The sequence below is a fragment of the Bufo bufo genome, chromosome 8, assembly GCF_905171765.1.
Source record: "Bufo bufo chromosome 8, aBufBuf1.1, whole genome shotgun sequence".
NCBI classification, from domain to species: Eukaryota; Metazoa; Chordata; class Amphibia; order Anura; family Bufonidae; genus Bufo; species Bufo bufo.
The window spans coordinates 49,631,616-49,656,606 of record NC_053396.1 but is presented as its reverse complement, the minus strand read 5'-3'; positions in this window follow the sequence as shown (position 1 = coordinate 49,656,606).

Sequence of the window (24,991 nt, the reverse complement as noted above, 5' to 3'; positions counted from 1 at the left end):
ATTCTAACCCCCAGGCATTCCCACTGTGACAGGGACGCTTGTCGGGGAGGAGTATGCCAAAGTAGAACAACTGTACAGATTGAAAAAAAAAAGGGCGAATATTCTAAAAAACTAAAACATTTGTTTTTTAGAATATTCGTAATATTCTAAAACAAGAATATATAGCAATATAGCAAATATTCGAAAAAACTAACGAATGTAGAACAATTTAGCTAATGCTGTAATCTTTTTTTTTTATTAGTTCTAATTTTTTTCCAATCTGAACTTCAGATGAGAAAAAATTTACAACTATTAGACAAAGAAGATTATAGCACTATATTAACTAAATTGCTCTATATTAGTTTTTTTTGCCGAATATTCGCTATATTGCTATATATTCATTTTTAGAATATTTGTAATATTCTAAAACAAGAATATATAGCAATATAGCGAATTATTATATTACGAAAATTCGCATTATGAAAATTCTCATTACGAATTCTCGCAATCAACACTACATCTAAAGTCAAAGATATTGCAGCCTTCTCATTGGCCCACAAGCTAGAAGCAGGGAGAGATGATGTGTTCTGATTAAAAAAAAACTCGAATATTTGCTATATTGCTACATATTTTTGTTTTAGAATATTACGAATATTCTAAAAAACAAATATATAGCACTATATCGAATACATTTGTTTTTTAGAATATTCGTCTTTTTTTTCCATCTGAAGTCATGATTCCTGCCTGCTTATGTTACTTAAGCAGAGAGAAATCATGACTTTAGATGGAAAAAAAAGATGAATATTCTAAAAAACAAATATATTCGATATAGTGCTATATATTAGTTTTTTAGAATATTCATAATATTCTAAAACAAGAATATATAGCAATATAGCGAATATTCTGAAAAAAAAAAAAGAATGTAGAACAATTTACCTAATTTAGTGTTGTAATCTTTTTTTTAATGGCTGTAATTTTTTTCCAATCTGAACTTCAGATGAGAAAAAAATTACAACTATTAGACAAAGAAGATTATAGCACTATATTAGCTAAATTGCTCTATATTAATTATTTTCGAATATTCGCTATATTGCTATATATTCTTGTTTTTGAATATTCAGTTGTTCCACTTTGGCATAGTCCTCCCCGACAAGCGTCCCCGTCACCATGGGAACGCCTGGGGGTTAGAATATACCATCGGATCTGAGTTTTTACGATTTCATTGATTCTCATTACGAAAATTTGCATTACGAAAATTCTCATAACAAAAATTCGCATTACAAAAATTAGCAATCAACACTACTCCTAACGAATATTTGAATTCTCGAATATTCTACAAAATATTCGTGAAATATCGCGAATTCGAATATGACCTCTGCCGCTCATCACTAGTCTTTAACACACAAACATAGGAACTGTATTAAAGGTTATTGGCAGGTCTAGCTGTATAAACATATAAGCTATGTTAGCAATCTAGGACAGGTCTTAGCTGGCCAGCTACATTCCCACCAAAATTACCTATAATTTTATTTTCTCAGTAGTAGGACTTAAACATGAAGTTGAGGAATTTTCTATCATGTTCTCAACTTCCAAGTGTCTTTTATCACTTTCAAGTAGAACAATTAACTTCTGTATAGGACGTTCCAACTTCAGTGGAGTAGTGAGATGTTTTCCTTTTTTGTCAAGTTTTGAGTCTCCTATTTGTAATAAACAAAAGAGATGTGCTTTAAAGAGGACCTTTCACCGATTCTTACCCTATGAACTAACTATACAGACATGGAGAGCGGCGCCCGGGGATCTCACTGCACTTACTATTATCCCCGGGCGCCGCTCCGTTCTCCTGCTATGCCCTCCGGTATCTCCATTCCCTAAGTTATGGTAGGCGGAGTCTGCCCTAGCGCTGGCCAATCGCAGCGCAGAGCTCACAGCCTGGGAGGTTATTTTCTCCCAGGCTGTGAGCTCTGCAATGCGATTGGCCAGCGCTAGGGCAGACTCCGCCTACCATAACTTAGGGAACGGAGATACCGGAGGGCATAGCAGGAGAACGGAGCGGTGCCCGGGGATAATAGTAAGTGCAGTGAGATCCCCGGGCGCCGCTCTACATATCTGTATAGTTAGTTCATAGGGTAAGAATCGGTGAAAGGTCCTCTTTAACTGCAGACTGTCAGCTTTAATTTGAGGGCATTTACATCTAAATCAGGTGAATGTTGTAGGAATTACAACAGTTTGCATATTTGCCTCCCACTTGTTAAGGGACCAAAGGTAATGGGACAATTGACTTCTCAGCTGTTCCATGGCCAGGTGTGTGTTATTCCCTCATTATTCCAATTACAATGAGCAGATAAAAGGTCCAGAGTTCATTTCAAGTGTGCTATTTGCATTTGGAATCTGTTGCTGTCAACTCTCAAGATGAGATCCAAAGAGCTGTCACTATCAGTGAAGCAAGCCATCATTAGGCTGAAAAAACAAAACCTTCAGAGAGATGGCAAAAACATTAGGCGTGTCCAAAACAACTGTTTGGAACATTGTTCAAAAGAAGGAACACACCGGTCAGCTCAGCAACACCAAAAGACCCAGAAGACCACGGAAAACAACTGTGGTGGATGACCGAATAATTCTTTCCCAGGTGAAGAAAACACCCTTCACAACAGTTGGCCAGATCAAGAACACTCTCCAGGAGGTAGGTGTATGTGTGTCAAAATCAACAATCAAGAGAAGACTTAAGAGTGAATACAGAGGGTTCACCACAAGATGTAAACCATTGGTGAGCCTCAAAAACAGGAAGGCCAGATTAGAGTTTGCCAAACAACATCTAAAAAAGCCTTCACAGTTCTGGAACAACATCCTATGAACAGATGAGACCAAGATCAACTTGTACCAGAGTGATGGGAAGAGAAGAGTATGGAGAAGGAAAGGAACTGCTCATGATCCTCCTAAGCATACCACCTCATCAGGGAAGCATGGTGGTGGTAGTGTCATGGCGTGGGCATGTATGGCTGCAAATGGAACTGGTTCTCTTGTATTTATTGATGATGTGACTTCTGACAAAAGCAGCAGGATGAGTTCTGAAGTGTTTTGGGCAATATTATCTGCTCATATTCAGCCAAATGCTTCAGAACTCATTGGACGGTGCTTCACAGTGCAGATAGACAATGACCCAAAGCATACTGCAAAAGCATCCAAAGAGTTTTTTAAGGGAAAGAAGTGGAATGTTATGCAATGGCCAAGTCAATAACCTGACCTGAATCCGATTGAGCATGCATTTCACTTGCTGAAGACAAAACTGAAGGGAAAATGGACCAAGAACAAGCAGGAACTGAAGACATTTGCAGTAGAGGCCTGGCAGAGCATCACCAGGGATAAATCCTAGCGTCTGGTGATGTCTATGCGTTCCAGACTTCAGGCTGTAATTGACTGCAAAGGATTTGCAACCAAGTATTAAAAAGTGAAAGTTTGATTTATGATTATTATTATGTCCCATTACTTTTGGTCCCTTAAAAAGTAGGAGGCACATATGCAAACTGTAATTCCTACACCGTTCACCTGATTTGGATGTAAATACGCTCAAATTAAAGCTGACAGTCTGCAGTGAAAGCACATTTTGTTTGTTTAATATTAAATCCATTGTGGTGGTGTATAGAGCCCCAAAATGTCAGAATTGTGTCTATGTCCCAATATCTATGGACCTGACTGTATGGGTTCATCCCATCCTAACTTCTGTCTGCATAATTCTTGAAGTATTTATCTTGCTTTGAGGATCACTGGGGCCAAGAATCCTAATGGATCATATATAGAAGCCACTGCGGAAAGAATGGTACGTCTAGTTGCAACTTTCTCTTCAATAGATACTTCAAAGAAGAACTTGTCATTCTCTACATTCCATCCCAATCCAAGTACATTTTGAACTGGAAGATGATCAGAATTGATATCTACATTCTTCATTGTTGATGCAAGTTCAGAGTCTCTGATGGATTACAGTACCTCTCTGTTGTTTGAGATAAATTTATGAAGGCGCAGGTTTCCTCTTGTGCATAACTCTTGGCTTTCTTTCACTAGTTCGATTGCAGATTTTGTGGACTCTAGACTTAAGAGACCATCATCTACATAGAATTTTTTCTTCAGAAAATTTGCTGCTGACGAGCAATCCATTTCATTCTGATTGTCCAGGTACTTCATACCATAATTGCCGCAAACTGGAGATGATGCTGTTTCAAACAAGTGTACTTTCATTCTGTATTCTGCCGACTCCGAATCTGTATCTCCATCCACCCACCATAGAAACCTCAGGAAGTCTCTATCTTCATTCTTCACATGAAACTAGTGGAACATCTTTTCAACGTCACACAAGACCGCTATGGGATATTTTCTGAATCTACATAGTACTCCAGGCAGAGTGTTTGTAAGATCTGGTCCTTTTAGTAGAGGATCATTCAATGCAATACCATTGTACTTTGCTGAGCAACTCGAATCGTATCTGGTTTCTTTGAGTGGTAAACACCTTGTTGTGGGATGTACCACACTTCTTCTTTAGGTTGGTCATTAACTTTCTCTGCATGTCCTTCATTTCAAATAATCGTTCTTGAGTTTGAGATCTCTTCCCATCCTTTTCTTCAAACATTTCAATCTTGCTAGGGCAAGATTTCTGTTATTCGGCAAACTATGTCGTTCTCTGAAAGGTAAGGGCATTTCAAGATGACAATGTTCATTCTGCTGAATACTTTCTTCTAGAATGTGTACGAACTTTGTCTTCTTGGGATACACTGTTTTCTTTAGAACTTATTTCTGCAAAGTCGGATTTAGGGATCTTGATTACTTTTGCTGGACTTACAGTTGGTAACTCTTGGACAGATATTCGATGACACAATCCTGTCACCTGTCTTGAGTTTGCAATCTGCTGTTTTACTCCAACAACACACCATCCTAGATCAGTTTGAAACAGCGTACGGATCACCCTTTCCTCCTGTGATTACCTTTTGTGGTACCAAGGCTTCCGGGCAATCGTAACCTATCAACAGTCCAACACCAAACTCCTTCAGCAGGGACATGAGATATGACAGATAGGTTCTCCCATTTATTGTCTGTTTCACAGGTAGGTATGCGATCTCGATCTAGAGGTATATCATCTCTTGTATAAGCATGAGGTAGATCTAATGTGCAGTTTGAATGAAGTCCTCTAACTCTCAGTCCTTTGACCCTTTGACTGTTCACTAATGTGTCTCTCCCCGTCATTGTGGCAAGTTTGAGCTTCACTGGTTCTGTAGCCACTTGTAATTTCTTGTAGATTTTTTGATCAATGAAGGTGATGTTACTCTGGGCATCCAGTAGCGCATAGGCGTATACCTTCTTGTTCCTCCTTTTAGAATTTGAAATGCACACTAGTACAACCATTGTTGTGCCATTGCTTTTTCCTTCCCTCACTCTGCAAGAGAATACCGATACTTTGTTTCCTTCCTCAGTATCTTTAGGTATTGAGGATTTATCTTTATTTGGATGTTCTTCATGTAGTGGTGTACGATGGCGTCCTTTGCAAATGCTAAATGCTTCCTTTTTCTTACACTCCTTAGTAACATGGCCTTTTCTTAGACAACCGAAACACAGTTGGTTCTCGAGTAAAAATCTTTTCTTTCCATCTGGGGACTTCTCCTTCAATTGTTGGCACTTGTGTATGGAGTGGTTCTCTCCACAGAACATACACTTGAAGGTAGTCTGAAGATTTGTCGGTTCTGTTTCTCTACTGATCCCAGTGTTGACTTTGAACTTGCTCTCGTAGGTATCTGGAGCTTTAGCTGCTGCGTTGGTTGCAAAGCTAGTTGCTCTTGCATGTCTTATCTCTCTTGCAGGCCTTTCTTCTAAGGATTTTAAGACGTAAGATGATGTTACTGGATTACATGCTATCCGTGCTTCTTTATTGATGAACTCAGAGAACTCTTTAAAACTTGGAAAGTTCTTGCCTAGATCTAACTGTTCAGTCACATAGTGATTCCATCTAGAAGCCATTTCCTCAGGTAGCTTGGCTAGCATCCTGTGGTTTTCTAGATAGTCGCTCAGTACTTCTAGACCTTGAACATGTGGGATGGCATTGCTGCATGCTTGCAGGAAGTCACCATACTCTTGGAGTCTGAAGTATTCTTTAGGACCTATTTTAGGCCAGTTATTCAATTTCTCTCTAAAAGCTCTTTGTACGAAGAAAGGATGACCATATCTTGCATTTACTTTTTCCCAAGCTTGCTTGTAGGCTTCTTAGTCTATTCTATAGAAGTTACCTTCAAGAACTTTCTTTGCTTCCCTACCAACATATCTCTGAAGGTACATTAACTTGTCAACTGGACTAAAGCAATGATGCTCAATGATCATTTCAAAACTTGCCTTCCACTCTATGAAATTCAGTACGTCTCCTGAAAATACAGTAGGTTCCGGAATGGGAAGTCTATCTAGGACTGTTCTCTGTGGTCTTGCTGGGATAATGGTTGTAACATTCTGCTGAGCATTGCCATGGCATCTAAGAATTGAATCATCCGGTTCTATTTTCTCACTTAGTTCTGAATTAGGTGAGTCCCTTTCTTCATCTTTTCTGGTAGAGATAGAGGGTAAATTCACACACCTTTTTCCTAACACTGGACTATGTCTCTCTTTTCTTTCTGAGCAGGGATGGAAGGATAATGGCTTATTTCCTCACTAAATGCTGGAGATTTCCTTCCATTCTCCTGGGCGTATGGAGGAAAATAGGATTCTGCTTCTTCACTTAGTACAGATTTGAACCTAAGACTACTCTGATTCATATCCTCTTCATGTACTCTGAGTCTGGCTTTTATGATCTTAACTTCTTTCTGCCTTTCCAGACTTTTCATCTGTTGGCACTGTGCTTCCATTTCATCTTCCGTTTGATGGCGCTGTGCTTCCATTTCAGCTTCCATTTGACAGCGCTGTGCCTCGATGGCAGCTTCCATCTCAATTTCTGCTCTCTTGACAGCAAGTTGTTCAGCTAATTCCTTTTTTTTGGCTGAAGTACTGTACTTGAGGACTCTGATATTTGGGTGGCACTTCTGCTAGCAAAGGAAGTTATATTTGAGATTGTGGTTCCACCTAAGGATCTAGCATAGTCTCTCATAAAAAGCTCATTCATTCTACTTCTTGCCTTAACTTCATCATAATTAGCTGCAGATGAAAGTTCTCTCATGAGCTTCAGTAAATCTTTAGTGACCGCAGTACATGTGTCCATTTTCCTTACAATATCCTGGGAAGGTGTCGTAAACGACCGCAGGTTGACATACGCTACCATAAGCTCTGATTCAGATACTTCTACCGTTTCTACCATATCACTCAAGTTCCTTTGTATACTTTCTTAGCTTTCCACGAATGCCTCTAATGTATAATTTACACTTATCATACATACGGGCAAACCTTTTCTCTTTTAATGCTGCTTCTTGCTCGAGATTTTCCAGCATCTTTGGGGTCGGTTTTCTGGCACGTGATGAACGTCTTAGTTCATTTGTTTGGGCTATATTAGTTTGAGGCAAGACTAATGCTGCATCAGACTCTTCTACCTCAGACAGGTTCCCTTGCTCTTCAACTTCTACTCTATCTATCTTTATATCCTCTAACAATAGCATGGTAATACTAGGCTCTGACATACTTTACTTTAAATGCTATAACAATCAGTACGAATATTAAATGACCTTTCACTTTAAATGCAATATTAATAAATGCAAGCAATAAATGATGTTCACTTTAAATGCTTTAGAATCCGTGTAATACAAACTGTCCTTTGTCTTACTTTAAAGTCTCTTATTTCTGAACACGAAAATGTCTCTTTATGCCAAAACCTATATGTAATGATAAGTAATAAAAGGAAAGCTCTCACCTTATTCTGAAGAGCAGGAACAAATGTCAGTCTTATAGGAGACATGTCTTTTCTTGCTGTGTTGCGATGCTTACGCTGACTTGCGATGCTCTGCGATGACTTGCGATGCTCTGCCCAGACTTGTGATGCTCTGTGCAGACTTTCAATGCTCTGTGCAGACTTGCGATGCTCTGTGCAGACTTGTGATGCTCTGTGATGACTTGTTATGCTCTGTGCAGACTTTCAATGCTCTGTGATGACTTGCGATACGCTGGCTTGGATACGCTGCTTGTAGGCTTTGGGCCTAGTGGCGGGAAACTAGCTGGCTGCAGTATGTGGCCTTTTTGTGGATAGCGGTGCGGGCACTCTAGTTCTGGACTTTGGCCTCCCACCATGAGTCTCTTTCTCTCTCTAGGGATCGCAGGAGGGTTGGCGCTCTTTTTCTGACTATTTTAACTTTGCCGTTCTGCCAAGAGTCGGCTGCAGTTTGACTAATGCACACGTTCTATGGCCTCTATGGTATGTACCTCTGCTAAAGTGTCTTTTCTTGCTCACTCAGGGAACAGTTGCTGCACGGTGGTATATGCTGGCTGCTCCAATTTACTGTGGAAGTTGAGGAGCGCTATCGCTTCGCCCTCTGAGGAAAATAGTTCCACTGTGGCAGGCGCAGCACTATTTAAGAGGAAAGAAGGACCGGCACTTGCTGTTAGTATATAATCTTGTTGTGATTTATTGTCACATTCCAGTGACTTGTTTCGGCATACAATCTGCCTTTATCAAACTGTGAACAAACAATGAACCAGAACCAGTTTAAATAACCCACCACAAATCCAGCATACAAAAAGGAAACCTGATGTTACCGGTTCCACATCACATTTACTCACATAGACATACAATTGCGCAATTACTCTTCCAGATCATTGATACTGTCTCCCAACCACGGCGTGGTGGCGACAGGCACAAACTCCTGCTCAAAATAGAGGCTTACTGGATTCATCGTCTCCAAACACTGGAACCCAGAGGATTGAATTGGGACTATGCATTAAATAGCTTTTTATGACTTTCTTTGATTATTATAATGATCACTTATATATAATTTCGTACAGCGGACATGAAATGAATTTATGATTACACATCGAACTCTACAATGACTTCTAATGACCACATCTTCCATTATGTTATGGACTCTTGGTGTTCAGTGACTTCCCCTTCATCACCCTCCCCCTCTTGCTTTTTTCTGTTTACTCATTTTGTTGCCATGACTACCTCACACAGGTCTGAGGTTTTGCGGGTTATTTAAACTGGTGCTGGTTCATTGTTTGTTCAGTTTGATAAAGGCAGATTGTATGCCGAAACGCATCACTGGAATGTGACAATAAATCACAACAAGATTATATACTAACAGCGAGTGCCGGTCCTCATTTTCTTTTATCTACATGGGACGCCTGCACTGGAACAAGCACACCGCCACTCTATTTCCTGCAGTGCCGATCAATATATTGTAATCTCTGACTTTTTAGTCTAACCAGACTGTTATTACTCTGTAATTCCTCTAGCGCCGTTCTATAGAAGCAGTAGGTTTAAAGAGCACACCAAATGCTTGAAATAACTTCTTTATTAAGTTCAACTTTTCTTCATATATAACACTGCCGCCTCCGCAGCAGATAGTCCATGTACAAAACACGTGTTGAAAAGATATCACAAGATGGCGGTAAGATGGTGGTTCAACGGTTCAATCTTGTCATTCAACATAAAATGGTGGATATATTTTCCTCTTTAGTATCTGTACTCTCACTTTAAGTTATTTAAGCACTTTATGATTTCTCTGAGAGGTATATTTGAGGTCTAACTAATAGTTCTTCTTGCTGAATTTGGTTGCAATTTGCAGTATGCAGTTACTAGTAACTATTTGCAGATTGGTTGAGTATGATCTGGTATGGTTGTATGCAATTTGGATTGCAATATGAAATTTGAATGGTTGCAATTGTTTGTATGGTATTTGTAGTTTGCAATTGGTGGAACTGTAAGTAAACACACATATAACTGGTTCAGTATACAGTTCAAATCACTATATTAACAATTTGGCCTCTCTGCTTCCATAAAACACAGCTCCTAGTGGAGTGAATGTCTGTTCAGCTTCTATCTCTGGTGAATAATAATTCCAGCAGCACCTGCTAGGGGAATTTCCCACGCAAGCTGTGTGTGAGGCTGGCTGTGATTGGTCTAGACTCCTGCCCAGCAACAACAGTTTAACTCTATGCTTTCTGTTGTTTCTGTTGTGTCATTGAGCTTACCTCACATCCATATAATGAATCTTAAAGGCATACTATCTTTTCTGCTTCTGTGAACACAATATATAAGTTATGACATCCAAACATGAAGTCACTGTAAATAGCTCTGCTTTTATCTTTAACACACAAACATAGGAACTGTATTAAAGGTTATTGGCAGGTATAGCTGTATAAACATATAAGCTATGTTAGCTATCTAGGACAGGTCTTAGCTGGCCAGCTACAGTTCCCACCCTCCCCACTTCATGACTGGGTCACTATTTAGCCTTTTTGGCTTGGCTGACATCATCATTTATTTGACCCTTCTTTTGATCTGTCAGAAGGAAGGAAAAATGAGACACACAAGGGATCCTGTCTGTGTAGCAGCTGTAAGGCCTGTATGGTCCCTTCAGAATTGGCTGATGATTTAGTAGCCAATAGCAGAAGTGGGTACAAAAGATAGAAGACATGCAACTATTCCGTTAACGTGCCATCTCTGTTTTGGATCCACTCCTGTTTTTTTTGGCATTAGCAATACTGATGGATTACTGACCGAATGCTGACTGAGTGAAGGCGGATGCTCCACAGACAGGATCCGTTTTTTGTGGGTTATTGTTCTTACAGATCCGAGGAAGGGCAAAATAATCAGTGATGTCGACACATACTTACTGCTGACACCCTTTCCACTCTGTCGGGGGGCTTTACTTGTATAAGTGATTAATAGAACAGGGTCTGTAGACATCTATGTGGAATAGGCTGATGACGATGTAAAAGGAGTCCGCTTCTTCTTGGCGCTAACATTGACATGTAAGGCTGAGTTCATACGTGAGTTATTTGGTCAGTTTTGGCCCCATGACTGCCCAAATAAGTGAAGTGTGCAGTGATTCTAAGTGCAACGCCTGTCATCTGCATGTCATATGGAATCAGTATTATTTCACTACCAAAGCAGACTCCCTATGCGTGTTACTGCAAGGCACAGTGTTCTACACCACTATGAAAGCTCTCTGCAGCCAGGAAAGAGACGGTTTTTAACGAAATTCACCGCAAATAAATTCTGATCGAACTGTCCTAACCTCTCGATGAGCTCATCCACCCGGGGCATGGGATACGCAGAGAATTTGAAAACCTCGTTAAGTTTTCGAAAGTTGTTACAAAACCGCAACATCCCATCCGGCTTGGGTATTAATACTATAGTACTGGCCCACTCATTTTTTGACTCCTCAATGACGTCTAGCTGCAACATTAGCCGCACCTCCTCCGATATGGCTTCTTGCCGAGTCTCGGGTACCCGGTATGGTTTTAATCGGACTTTTGCCTAAAGCTCAGTGACAATGTCATGCTGGATTATGGAACTGCGTCCAGGGAGGTCCGAAAACACAATGTTCCGACTAACGAACTCCCTGGCCTCCTGAGTCTGTTTAGAGGAGAGGCTGTCAGCAATTTTTACTGTGGCAGCCGTCTCTCTTGCATCAGACAGAGGGGCCGGACCTCTTCTCCTAGAAAACCTGGCCGCAGACTGTCTTCTGTACAGGTTTCACTATCTTTCCACGGTTTGAGTAAATTCACATGGTAAACCTGCTCCAGCTTTCGCCGCCCTGGCTGGTGTACCTTGTATTTTACATCTCCAATTTTCTCGAGTACCTCGTAGGGCCCCTGCCACCAAGCCAGGAACTTACTGTCCACGGTCCGCACCAGAACCAAAACCCGATCACCGGGTTAAAGATCCAGACCCGAACCTGCCGATTATATACCCGACTCTGAGCTCGCTGAGCTGCCTCCATATGCTCCCTAACAAGAGGCAACACTGTCTCTATCAGATCTTGCATCTGGGTAACGTACTCAATGACACTTTTATGTGGAGTGGGTGGTGGTTACCACGCCTCTTTGGCCACATCCAAGAGACCGCAAGGGTGTCTGCCATAGAGCAGTTCGAAAGGTGAGAACCCAGTAGAGGCCTGGGGTACCTCTCGCAATGCAAGCATGAGATAGGGCAGAAGGAGATCCCAGTCCTTCCCATCTTCAGCCACCACAGTTTTCAACATAGTTTTTAATGTTTGGTTAAACCTTTCTACCAGACTGTCCGTTTGCAGATGGTAAACGGACGCCCGCAGCTGTTTTATGTGCAGCCACTTACAGAGTTCCCTCATCACCTTGGACATAAAAAAGGTCCCTTGGTCGGTCAGAACCTCTTTAACCACCTCCGGACCGCTGTACGCACAGACGCGTCCTGGAGGTGGTTGATTTATTCCTCCTGGACGCGCCGGCGCGTCCTCTCGCGAGACGCGAGATTTCCTGTGAACGCGCGCACACAGGCGCGCGCGCTCACAGGAACGGAAGGTAAGAGAGTTGATCTCCAGCCTGCCAGCGGCGATCGTTCGCTGGCAGGCTGGAGATGTGTTTTTTTTTAACCCCTAACAGGTATATTAGACGCTGTTTTGATAACAGCGTCTAATATACCTGCTACCTGGTCCTCTGGTGGTCCCCTTTGTTTGGATCGACCACCAGAGGACACAGGTAGCTCAGTAAAGTAGCACCAAGCACCACTACACTACACTACACCCCCCCCCCCGTCACTTATTAACCCCTTATTAGCCCCTGATCACCCCTGATCACCCCATATAGACTCCCTGATCACCCCCCTGTCATTGATTACCCCCCTGTCATTGATCACCCCCCTGTAAAGCTCCATTCAGACGTCCGCATGATTTTTACGGATCCACTGATAGATGGATCGGATCCGCAAAACGCATCCGGACGTCTGAATGAAGCCTTACACGGGCGTGATCAATGACTGTGGTGATCACCCCATATAGACTCCCTGATCACCCCCCTGTCATTGATTACCCCCCTGTCATTGATCACCCCCCTGTAAAGCTCCATTCAGACGTCCGCATGATTTTTACGGATCCACTGATAGATGGATCGGATCCGCAAAACGCATCCGGACGTCTGAATGAAGCCTTACAGGGGCATGATCAATGACTGTGGTGATCACCCCATATAGACTCCCTGATCACCCCCCTGTAAAGCTCCATTCAGATGTCCGCATGATTTTTACGGATGCACTGATAGATGGATCGGATCCGCAAAACGCATCCGGACGTCTGAATGAAGCCTTACAGGGGCATGATCAATGACTGTGGTGATCACCCCATATAGACTCCCTGATCACCCCCCTGTCATTGATTACACCCCTGTCATTGATCACCCCCCTGTAAAGCTCCATTCAGATGTCCGCATGATTTTTACGGATGCACTGATAGATGGATCGGATCCGCAAAACGCATCCGGACGTCTGAATGAAGCCTTACAGGGGCATGATCAATGACTGTGGTGATCACCCCATATAGACTCCCTGATCACCCCCCTGTCATTGATTACACCCCTGTCATTGATCACCCACCTGTAAAGCTCCATTCAGCTGTCCGCATGATTTTTACGGATGCACTGATAGATGGATCGGATCCGCAAAACGCATCCGGACGTCTGAATGAAGCCTTACAGGGGCATGATCAATGACTGTGGTGATCACCCCATATAGACTCCCTGATCACCCCCCTGTCATTGATTACACCCCTGTCATTGATCACCCCCCTGTAAAGCTCCATTCAGATGTCCGCATGATTTTTACGGATGCACTGATAGATGGATCGGATCCGCAAAACGCATCCGGACGTCTGAATGAAGCCTTACACGGGCGTGATCAATGACTGTGGTTATCACCCCATATAGACTCCCTGATCACCCCCCTGTCATTGATCACCCCCCTGTCATTGATCACCCCCCTGTCATTGATCACCCCCCCTGTCATTTATCACCCCCCTGTCATTGATCACCCTCTGTAAGGCTCCATTCAGACATTTTTTTGGCCCAAGTTAGCGGAATTATTTATTTTTTTTCTTACAAAGTCTCATATTCCACTAACTTGTGTCAAAAAATAAAATCTCACATGAACTCACCATGCCCCTCACGGAATCCAAATGCGTAAAATTTTTTAGACATTTATATTCCAGACTTCTTCTCACGCTTTAGGGCCCCTAGAATGCCAGGGCAGTATAAATACCCCACATGTGACCCCATTTCGGAAAGAAGACACCCCCAGGTATTCCGTGAGGGGCATATTGAGTCCATGAAAGATTGAAATTTTTGTCCCAAGTTAGCGGAACGGGAGACTTTGTGAGAAAAAAATTAAAAATATCAATTTCCGCTAACTTGTGCCAAAAAAAAAAAATTTCTATGAACTCGCCATGCCCCTCATTGAATACCTTGGGGTGTCTTCTTTCCAAAATGGGGTCACATGTGGGGTATTTATACTGCCCTGGCATTCTAGGGGCCCCAAAGCGTGAGAAGAAGTCTGGTATCCAAATGTCTAAAAATGCCCTCCTAAAAGGAATTTGGGCACCATTGCGCATCTAGGCTGCAAAAAAGTGTCACACATCTGGTATCGCCGTACTCAGGAGAAGTTGGGGAATGTGTTTTGGGGTGTCATTTTACATATACCCATGCTGGGTGAGAGAAATATCTTGGTCAAATGCCAACTTTGTATAAAAAAATGGGAAAAGTTGTCTTTTGTCAAGATATTTCTCTCACCCAGCAAGGGTATATGTAAAATGACACCCCAAAAGACATTCCCCAACTTCTCCTGAATACGGCGATACCACATGTGTGACACTTTTTTGCAGCCTAGGTGGGCAAAGGGGCCCATATTCCAAAGAGCACCTTTAGGATTTCACAGGTCATTTACCTACTTACCACACATTAGGGCCCCTGGAAAATGCCAGGGCAGTATAACTACCCCACAAGTGACCCCATTTTGGAAAGAAGACACCCCAAGGTATTCCGTGAGGGGCATGGCGAGTTCCTAGAATTTTTTATTTTTTGTCACAAGTTAGTGGAAAATGCAGATTTTTTTTTTTTTTTTTTCATACAAAGTCTCATATTCCACTAACTTGTGACAAAAAATAAAAACTTCCATAAACTCACTATGCCCATCAGCGAATACCTTGGGGTCTCTTATTTCCAAAATGGGGTCACTTGTGGGGTAGTTATACTGCCCTGGCATTCTAGGGGCCCAAATGTGTGGTAAGGAGTTTGAAATCAAATTCTGTAAAAAATGACCTGTGAAATCCGAAAGGTGCTCTTTGGAATATGGGCCCCTTTGCCCACCTAGGCTGCAAAAAAGTGTCACACATCTGGTATCTCCGTACTCAGGAGAAGTTGGGGAATGTGTTTTGGGGTGTCATTTTACATATACCCATGCTGGGTGAGAGAAATATCTTGGCAAAAGACAACTTTTCCCATTTTTTTATACAACGTTGGCATTTGACCAAGATATTTATCTCACCCAGCATGGGTATATGTAAAAAGACACCCCAAAACACATTCCTCAACTTCTCCTGAGTACGGAGATACCAGATGTGTGACACTTTTTTGCAGCCTAGGTGGGCAAAGGGGCCCATATTCCAAAGAGCACCTTTCGGATTTCACAGGTCATTTTTTAGAGAATTTGATTTCAAACTCCTTACCACACATTTGGGCCCCTAGAATGCCAGGGAAGTATAACTACCCCACAAGTGACCCCATTTTGGAAAGAAGAGACCCCAAGGTATTCGCTGATGGGCATAGTGAGTTCATGGAAGTTTTTATTTTTTGTCACAAGTTAGTGGAATATGAGACTTTGTATGAAAAAAAATAAATAAAAAAATCATCATTTTCCACTAACTTGTGACAAAAAATAAAAAATTCTAGGAACTTGCCATGCCCCTCACGGAATACCTTGGGGTGTCTTCTTTCCAAAATGGGGTCACTTGTGGGGTAGTTATACTGCCCTGGCATTCTAGGGGCCCAAATGTGTGGTAAGGAGTTTGAAATCAAATTCTGTAAAAAATGACCTGTGAAATCCGAAAGGTGCTCTTTGGAATATGGGCCCCTTTGCCCACCTAGGCTGCAAAAAAGTGTCACACATCTGGTATCTCCGTACTCAGGAGAAGTTGGGGAATGTGTTTTGGGGTGTCATTTTACATATACCCATGCTGGGTGAGAGAAATATCTTGGCAAAAGACAACTTTTCCAATTTTTTTATACAAAGTTGGCATTTGACCAAGATATTTCTCTCACCCAGCATGGGTATATATAAAATGACACCCCAAAACACATTCCCCACCTTCTCCTGAGTACGGAGATACCAGATGTGTGACACTTTTTTGCAGCCTAGGTGGGCAAAGGGGCCCATATTCCAAAGAGCACCTTTCGGATTTCACAGGTCATTTTTTACAGAATTTGATTTCAAACTCCTTACCACACATTTGGGCCCCTAGAATGCCAGGGCAGTATAACCACCCCACAAGTGACCCCATTTTGGAAAGAAGAGACCCCAAGGTATTTCGTGATGGGCATAGTGAGTTCATAGAAGTTTTTATTTTTTTGTCACAAGTTAGTGGAATATGAGACTTTGTAAGAAAAGGAAAAAAAAAAAAAAATCATCATTTTCCACTAACTTGTGACAAAAAATAAAAAGTTCTATGAACTCACTATGCCCATCAGCGAATACCTTAGGGTGTGTACTTTCCGAAATGGGGTCATTTGTGGGGTGTTTGTACTGTCTGGGCATTGTAGAACCTCAGGAAACATGACAGGTGCTCAGAAAGTCAGATCTGCTTCAAAAAGCGGAAATTCACATTTTTGTACCATAGTTTGTAAACGCTATATCTTTTACCCAAACCATTTTTTTTTTACCCAAACATTTTTTTTTTATCAAAGACATGTAGAACAATAAATTTAGAGCAAAATTTATATATGGATGTCGTTTTTTTTGCAAAATTTTACAACTGAAAGTGAAAAATGTCATTTTTTTGCAAAAAAATCGTTAAATTTCGATTAATAACAAAAAAAGTAAAAATGTCAGCAGCAATGAAATACCACCAAATGAAAGCTCTATTAGTGAGAAGAAAAGGAGGTAAAATTCATTTGGGTGGTAAGTTGCATGACCGAGCAATAAACGGTGAAAGTAGTGTAGGTCAGAAGTGTAAAAAGTGGCCTGGTCTTTCAGGGTGTTTAAGCACTGGGGGCTGAGGTGGTTAAGTAGTCCTACTCGGGAAAGCATCTCCATTAATTCCTTAGCTATGAGTTTGGCCGAGGTATGTTGCAGTGGCACCGCCTCCGAGTACCGAGTGACGTAGTCTAGAATGACTAAGATGTGTTGATTCCCTCTGGCGGACTTCCGTACTGAGCCTATGAGGTCCATAGCTATTCGGTCAAACGGTAATTCGATAATCAGAAGAGGTACTAGGGGACTACGGAAATGTGGCTGGGGGCTAGTTATCTGGCAAGTCGGGCAAGACTTACAAAACTCTTCCACTTCTTTGAATATGTTGGGCCAGTAAAACTGCTATAGAATACGATCCTGAGTTTTCTGCAGCCCCAGCTGACCCGCAAGAAAGTGTTGATGGGCTAGATCTAACACAAGCTTGCGATAAGCCTTGGGGACCACCAACTGTTCAATAGGATCACCCCGTAGTTGGTTTACCCGATACAACATATCCTGATGAACCACAAAATGGGGAAACACTGACTCTGTCGCAGGTTGTTGCGTGTCACTACCAGAGCTTTGAGACGTTCTCACAGCTCTGTTTCTCCACCCCTGTGATGATGTCACTACTAGAGCTTGGAGGAGTTCTCACTGCTCTGTTTCTCCGCCCCTGTGATGAAGTCTTTACTTTCTGTTTCCTTCCTCCCAGCTGTTCCTCCTGCGGTTGATTTCCCTGCCTTTAAATCACCCCTCCTCCTATTGTAGGGCGTGGATTATATTTCTCATTTCAGTTGTAGCTCTTGCTTGAGTATCTTCACTTGTAGCTATCAGTTCACTGGACCTGTGTTCTGCTTCAGCAAGCACTCCAGATATTGCCAGCTGTCCTTGGATCCGTCTTCTCTGCGGCTGCAGCTCCTTCAGCTAAGTGTGCAGACATTGTTGTGTACCTGGTTATTTTCTGACTGGATCTGAGGTGGCCACGGTTCCCTCCATATACTGAGCAGGGCACCGGTGGCCGTGCCCCTTCCACTATTGTAGGGGTTACAGTGGTCATCAGTCTTAGGTACACGGGCATGCCCCGTTCCGCCATTTGGATCCGGGCATGTGCTTTAGCAGCATAGGGAGAGCTTTGAGGGTCTGACAGGGGTCACCCTTTATCCTCCCTAGTTTGGGTCCGGTCAGTAGCTCTTTTTACTGTGTATACTCTTGTTGCTCACATACAGCCGTGACATTGTGGTTCACCAGGCGCGGGATAGGGTTGGGTCTCGACATTGGGCGGTACCAAAATTAACCCTGGAGACATTGAGGTCTGCCAATTCAGGACCCGGCGGCAAGTCCTCCACGTCTCCCACCATCACACTTAGTGGGGTTGTCTCCCCCTCTTCCACCAAAGTGGCGGTCACCCCTACCGCTGACCCTTCGGTCTCAGGTTCCCAGGGTTCTGGTCTCCCCCCTGAGCCAGGCCACTTTGCTAGGGTCATGGGTATCAGTCACTTTCATAGCAGGCCACAGTGCCAGCAAGCCCGGGAAGTCTCTCCCTATTATGAGTTCATAATGTAGATTTGTGGAGACAGCCACCTCGTGGGACCATAGTTACAGACACCAGCGTGGTGGGGTAGTCTTTTAAGTCTCTGTGGATGCACATCACCCCGACTTTCCAGCCAGTATACTCAGGGGACCGCACCAGGGTAGCCTTTACTAGGGTCACCAGACTCCCTGAGTCCAGCAGAGCCTCAGCCGGAGTGTCTCCAAATTCCACCTGGTGAACATTAGAGATGAGCGAAGGTTTCAAAAGTTAGATTCGGACGCTTCGCTGAATTTAAAAAATTGATTTGATCCGAATTTATTTGTGACGAAGCAACTATTTCCCAGCTGCAGGGAGCCTTTACGTCGTTGTACATTACTGTGCATTGCAGAAACATGCATAGCTAGTCCACTGTGGTAGGGGAACAGTTACTGTGCATCAGTATGACAGGCGGTTGACAGGTGTCAGTCTAAGGCCCCTTTCACACGGGCGAGTATTCCGCGCGGATGCAATGCGTGAGTTGAACGCATTGCCCCCGCACTGAATACCGACCCATTGATTTCTATGGGGCTGTTCACATGAGCGGTGATTTTCACACATCACTTGTGCGTTGCGTGAAAATCGCAGCATGCTCTATATTCTGCGTTTTTCATGCAACGCAGGCCCCATAGAAGTGAATGGGGTTGCGTGAAAATCGCAAACATCCGCAAGCAAGTGCGGATGATGTGCGATTTTCACGCACGGTTGCTAGGAGACGATCGGGATGGAGACCCGATCATTATTATTTTCCCTTATTTTCTGAATACAGAATGCATAGTACAATAGCGCTGGAGGGGTTAAAAAAAATGAATTTTTTTTTTTAACTCACCTTAGTCCACTTGATCGCGATGCCCGGCATCTCCTTCTGTCTCCTTTACTGAACAGGACCTGTGGTGAGCATTCATTATAGGTCAAGGACCTGTGGTGACGTCACTCCGGTCATCACATGATCCATCACATGATCTTTTACCATGGTGATGGATCATGTGATGACCGGAGTGACGTCACCACAGGTCCTTGACCTGTAATGAATGCTCACCACAGGTCCTGTTCAGTAAAGGAGACAGAAGGAGATGCCGGGCATCGCGATCAAGTGGACTAAGGTGAGTTAAATTATTTTTTATTATTTTTTAACCCCTCCAGCGCTATTTTACTATGCATTCTGCATTCAGAATGCTATTATTTTCCCTTATAACTATGTTATAAGGGGAAATAATACAATCCACAGAACACCTAACCCAAGCCCGAACTTCTGTGAAGAAGTTCGGGTTTGGGTACCAAACATGCGCGATTTTTCTCACGCGAGTGCAAAACGCATTACAATGTTTTGCACTTGCGCGGAAAAATCGCGGGTGTTCCCGTAACGCACCCGCACATTTTCCCGCAACGCCTGTGTGAAAGAGGCCTTAGAATCAGTTCACACTTCAGTTATTTGGTCAGTTTTGCCCCTGTAACTGACCAAATAACTGAAGTATGAACAGGTCAATGTTGGAGTTGGGTATAAAGGATTTAACATTGCAATGGGCCAAGATTGTACTACCTGTTCTGTTACACGTTAAAACATGTAGTGGGCCCATGACAGAGTGGAGAGGGTGTCAGCAGTAAGTTTTTGTTGAAAAAATCCCAAAATAGGGATCCTGTCTTTTGAGAATCTGCCTTTGCACAGACAGCATTTGGTCAGTAATTTATCAGTATTGCTAAAGCCAATAAAAAACAGGAGTGGATCCAAAACAGAGATGACACGTGATTGGAATATTTGGATTTCTTCTGTGTTTTGTACCCACTCCTGCTGTTGGCTTTCAAATCATGATCAAATCCTGATACAAAATTGGGATCATTGCTAGAGGTCTTACAGATGCTCCAAAGACAGAATCCATGTTTTTCATTTTTCCATCCTTCTGACATATCAGAAGAAGGGTATAATGAATGGTGATGTCAACAGGGCCAAACAGGGACACTAGTGGTCCCGTCACAGAGTGGTAAGAGTAACAACCGCATGACGAGTCAACATAGTGGCCCCGTCACAGAGTGGGGAGGGTGGCGACTACATGAAGAGTCAACATAGTGGCCCAGTCGCAGAGTGGGGAGGTTGAGGGCAACAGCAGTGGCAGTAACAGCAAAGGAAAGTAACAGTAGAAGTTGGCAGCAGAGGCAGCAGATGGGTGGCAGCATCAGAAGAGTGACTGAAGCAGATGGCCAGAAGAAACGGGCCTTTTTTCACAATGTTTTGGCGTGGCGCCCAGAATGATCTAGTCTTATGCATCAGGCACTGAAATGTGGAAATCCTGGCTGATCCACGCCTGATTCATCTTTATAAAGGTTAATCTCTCAACATTTTGTGTGGAAAGGCAAGATCTCATTAGGGTAACTACCCCCCCCCCCCTGCTGCACTAAACACCTGCTCTGATGTCACCTTACTGGCTGGACAGAAAAGCTTGCCCAGGGCAAATTGGGCCAGTTGCAGCCACAAATTAAGTTTGACTGCTCAGCAGTCCAGTCCAAATATGCCACCACCTGCTGATTCGGGTTCTGCTCCATGTCCTGCTGTTACTGGGTAGTGCTGGATGCAGACTTAAGTTGCTGCTGATGGAGCTGGTACTACTGCTCCTGCCCCCCCCCCCCCCCGCAGCAGTCATGGCAGTGGAGAATGAGCGCAGAAGGCCCCCCCCAGTCAGACCTTCATGAGGATGGTGTAACGGATGAAGTTAGCAGATAGCTGGAACATATAAATAAACGAGCGACTGGCTTGATCCCAAACTAAGGAGCTTATAGGTGAGCCCTAAGTGCTCTCCCTGACTGCTATGCACATGCAAGGGTCTGTATGGTAGATGATTGCATGCCCACGTACCTAATACTGTGTGACACCTGAAAACCCTATAATAGTAAGGGGACACGACCACCGGCTCCCTGCACTTAATACAGACAGAGTCAGGGTCACCTAGAATCAAGCCAGCAAGGAAACACAATAAAGTAAATGACTTATCTGAACAAACAGCAGAAGCAGCCTCCAGCAGTGAACACCTCATCCAGGAAGTAGTATAAACCGCAAAGTGAGGCAGTATGGGAGGGATTATAAAGGAAGACGATTAGTCGAAATAAGTGACACCTGGCAGAAGGAAAGGAGATGAGAAAGTGAAACCAAAACAAAGAACATCATAGAAGAGGTAGAGAAGAACGTCTGCCAGATCTTCTCACAGAACTGGCGGTGACAGATGGTCAATGGCACACATAGGCAGCGGCCAACTGACTACATAGGATGTATCAATAGTAGTTTAGCTTATCCTCCTTCTCAGCAGATGAAAAAAAGGTCCCCATTTTGGAGTGGTAGGGAGGGTCTAACATTATGGAGAGCCAGTGCCTATACCTCCGCCGAATGGCTGTCACTACATGTCACGGACATTCCTGCGACAGGTGGCAGGAGATCGGTGAGACTAGCAACATGTGGTTTGATCTGACATGTTTTTCGTTTGCATCAAATGACATCTGTGTTGTTTCTGGTGCTTGTCACACCTTCTTTCCCCAGCTGTGGCTATTAGGTTAATTTAACCTTCTCAATTTATAGTTGCTTCTCCCACAATGCTGTGCTGTTTATAGGTTCTGTTGGGACCTTTGGATAGATTGTGGTTGGATCTCGGCTGAGTTCCTGGTGCTTCCATAGCTCCTTTGAAGTTAAGTATTTCCTTTCCCTTTTGTATTTTGTTTGGGTTCTGTGTGTTGCATTTCCCTATTGTTTGTATTAGGCCTGAAGGAGTCACCTGTTCACCCTTCCTTTTGGAGGAACAGGTAGTCTCATCCCTGCCATTAGTACCAGGGTCCTATAGGGCTAGATAAGACTCTAAGTGTTCCTGCTTATTAACTCCCCTACCTTTGGGGTCTGTTCATACTGGTAGTCAGTCAGGATTTTGGTTAGGGTTTTCTCTTGGAGCTGTCCATCTTCCTTCCCAAGTTCTCAGGCCTGATTCCCTGTTCTCCCTTCCCTCCTATGCTCGGTGTGGTGTTTCACTCCCACACCGAAGCGTGACACTACGCAAGCAACTCAACATGCATCTGGCCATTTGCACAAGAGACTCGGAGGGAATCCCTGCCTCTATCTCCACTGCATACTGCTACGGTGTGTCGGGGTCATCTGCCTGGCCTTCCTCATCGCCCTCTAGCTCCTCCTGCTTCTCTACTGTCGCATGTGCAAATAAACCACTCATTTCTGTATACATCGCTTGTGAGTGAATGTCCTCCTTCACCAGTTCAGCCCCCATAGAGCTTAGGTGGCCGTGAGATGTAGACGCCACTTTCCTGTCCCCTGGCCAGCCAGATTTATCAGCATTTGCTGCAGGACATGAAGGAATGGAATGATGTCTTTCATCACGTCCCTGGTGAACTTTAGCACACACCACTCGAGGACTGGCCCACCTTCTGTTCAACATTCATGTGCAGGGCTGGTACAGCCTCTTTGGAGAAGTAATGGCTTGGGACTCTCCACAAGCCATCATTTCTCTGAAAGGTGCAGAGTGAACCATATGGAAAGGAAGGGACTATAGTGCTAGCAACTGGGCCAGGAGCACGTTCAGCTTCTGTGTTGTTGGATAAGTGCGCACATACTGTTGTCTTTTTGCAATCACCTTGGTGATCGATTGCTGGCGAAAAAAGTGATGAAGAGTGGTTGGAGGAGGAACATCAGGACCAGTAGAGAATTGGAAGCAAACACAGCTTCATCCTGCTAAGGTGATGGAACCTTGACTGTTGGAGAATGGGTGCGGGCCACTGGGAGATGCATCGATTGTTGCATTAGGCTGTACTACTACATAAGCACCACGGTTTTCCCAGGCCACTTTATGGAGATGCTTCATGTGTTGACGCAGGTCCGTGGTGCCATGCTTCACCTTCTGCCCACAGATTCTACACACAGGCACGCTGATGTCCTCCATCGACTTGATGAAAAATTCCTCAAAGGAGAGTATGGCATTTTCCCCCCACCCCCCACTGCGTGCTGACTACCTCTATGTACCCATGCACCGCTAGTTCCAGACAGGTAGGCTCCCGAGTAGCAGGCAGTCTACCCCGGGCACGTTTGACTCCAGACCTCACACAATTGCCACCCTGCTGGCTCAGTCGTTGTCTCACGTGCTCTCAAGCTGCCAGCCTCATACCCTGATGATGACAAGGAAGCCCCCTCTTCACCCGACTCCCATGTGGGATCGGCTACATCATAATCATCTACTTTCTGCACGTCATTGATGTCACCCTCACCAGTCTCAGGGCCTGACTGCTCGCAACACCTGTTCCCACGTGAATCTCATTGCTAGTTGGCCCGGCCACCGGAGGAAGCAGCAGATCTCTCCTCCAAATTTTGGCTGGGCAGTATCTGCTGACTGTCCACAATAAGCTTGTCCTTGCTGAAAAGCGGAGTATAGCCAACAGTATACAATACTTCCCGAGCAGAAGTAACAGAAAATGAAAAGGGCAGGTTCTGGGCCAGTGGGGGCACAGAGCTTGTTCCTGGGCTATGCCAACTAAGTGTGGTGTCAGAGGAACCCACCGAATCCTGGCTGGGGGTGTCTGATGTCAGTTGAGATGATTTTGAAGACCGAGTCAACCATTCACGGACGGCTGGGTTGCTGGTCAAAACACAAACGCTGGATGACTCTGGCCTGTCGCTGTGACTGCCGCTACCACCCCCCTTCTTCTGCTGCTACTTCTGCCAGCTTCCATTCCCTTAGAAGGCCCTGTAGTATTAGGCTGCAATTTCAACCAAATTACACAATTAAGGATGAATGGAATTATTTATGTAAAATAACAATGTGACCCCCTTCCCCACCACCACACAAATCTGTAGTATCAGGCCTAAATTTTACCCCAGGATCAAAGATTAAAGGATTTACTTATATATAAAAGAATGTGAACCCCCATGAATCAATAAGATTAAAGGATGAATGGATTTATTTATGAACACCCCAAAACAGTAGTATTATGGCTGCAACTTCACCCCAATAACAGAATCAAGGATTAATGGAATTAATCATGTATAAAATAATGTGAACAACCTAAAATCAGTAGTATTAGAACACTATCTGCTGATTGGCTGGCTGCACAGCATTATGGGTGAGCACTTGTCTGCCAAGCTATTGACATATTTTTGGGGAGTCACAACTTGCTGTGCACAGCAAGGGGGAAGGCTGGCTGTGGCCACATGCCTCAGCCATCTTGAATGCTTGTACCTGGTTCAGAGAATCGGCAAACAGCACAATAGGTGTTCCTGGAGCAGGGCCGATCCTAGCTCTTCTGCTGCCTGAGGCAAAAATTTAAATGGTGCCCTC